Consider the following 1980-nt stretch of genomic DNA (forward strand, 5'->3'; position numbering starts at 1 on the left):
CCAAACTTTAATATTTTACTATATTTGCTTCAAGTCTTTCTTGATTGCTTTTTAAACTTAAGAGAAATAAAATACTATATAAAAAAGCTAGGTGAAAAGCATCATAAATACTACGCTATCATCCCAACAGGATGATTAATGCGCCTGACTGCAAAGCCGTTTGAACTACAAGGTCGGTGGTTCAAGCTCACCAGCTGCTCCTCAGAAACCCTATACAGGGTCACTATGGGTCAGAACCGGCTCGAAGGCACTTAACAACAGCAATCATCCTGTTGTGCTGTTGGATCAGCATTGGCCTGCTAACCACAAGGTTGGTAGTTCAAACCCACCACCTGCTCCTTGGAAACTATACAAGGTCACTGCGAGGTAGAACTATCTCAACAGCAGTTAACAAAATCAGTTTTGTAAAAGGTGAAGAAAAAATATACAGGCAAATCCTGACTAATGCGAAGTATTTTTTGTCTATTCATGAAGGATGTTTAGAAGACTACCCAAGCAAGTATTAACATTGATTGCACCCAAACATGGCTGGAAGACATTTTATAAGCATAAACATAAAAATCCTAAGCAAATATTAGCAAGTTGAATCTTTCAATGTATAAAAATATTAATATAGCATGACCAAGCAGTTTTTATCCCAGGAATGCACAGTTGTTTTGCATTCTGAAATTAAACACTATTTGCAGGGGTCTGGCCTCGGCAAGGGGGTGAAGACCCGAAGATGGGGTGTCCGGTGACAATGGAGAGAGAGAGAGAGAGAGAGAGAGAGAGAGAGAGAGAGAGAGAGAGAAACAGACACAAAGAAAACAGATACAAAGAAGACAGACACCCGGGCTTGATGCAAGCTGCCAGACAGACTGCTCAGTGGCTGACATTTTCCTTTCTTGGACTAACTCTAGGTGGGATGTCTGGAGAGGCGAGAGAGAAAAGAAACACTCGGAGACCAAAGTTGATGCAAAACCGGCAGACAGCCTCTTTATACTCTGCAAGCAATAATGCCCCCCCGCAGAAGTCTGCGTCCGTCTTTTATTTCCTCTCTTTCAGGGAGGGATCTTTAATATAAATTAAGCCAGTAAACCTTACTTAAACCAATATTCCTTTCTTCCTTACTGGGTTTAACCTTCATTTGGATCAAACTGATTGAACCCAGGGTGGTCCGAGGGAGTTGCCCCCATTGTCCTTAATCCCATATTCCCAGAATTTACCACTCCACCCCAAGTGAATATACCCTGGGCAGTTCCTCTCCAGAGCTTCCCTGCTTAATCCCAGTAAACCTGTCCTTGTTCGTCCTCTGAGGAAGTTTTACTGCCTTGGTTCTAGGGGGAAAATCTTGACCTTAGAAACTTAGGGGAATATTGCATTTCTCTGTGGACATCCAGGGCTCATGTTTGGAATTAAATAAATATAACTGAACACTAAAATGAAAAACAATTTGCTATTAACTGCCAGTGGCCTCATTTGTTACACTCCGGCCTATAGGGCCTCGAACCTCTGACCAGTCTTACACGGTCTGCAACAACTATTCACCACAAAGGAGAAAACTACACAATTATTTCAATAGATGCAGAAAAAGTAGTTGGCAAAACTCAATATCTAGTCTGATTAAAATTCTTAGTAAATAAAAGAGAAATTCTTTAATTTGGTATTGGGCATTGCATCAATTTGGGTTCATGCAAGAAAGACCACAAAAGCAGTACTTTTCATTAATTTTTTTTAAAAAATTGAGAATATTGTGGACTCATGCAGTTGTACTGAGATAATACAGAGCGGTCCCATGTGCCCTTTACCTGGTTTCCTCAATGGTAACATCTTATAAAGTGATTATACAGCATCACAACCAGGATATTGATTTTGATTTTTTATACTTTCAAAATAAAGAACATTTCCATGACAAGGATCCCACTTGTGGCTCTTTTATAGCCACACCTTTTTCTCCTCAAGGTAAAGAAAATAAAAATCCTCACCACTGGGCCAATAAAT

Source organism: Chrysochloris asiatica, unplaced genomic scaffold (genome assembly GCF_000296735.1).
Source record: "Chrysochloris asiatica unplaced genomic scaffold, ChrAsi1.0 scaffold00326, whole genome shotgun sequence".
Taxonomy (NCBI): Eukaryota; Metazoa; Chordata; class Mammalia; order Afrosoricida; family Chrysochloridae; genus Chrysochloris; species Chrysochloris asiatica.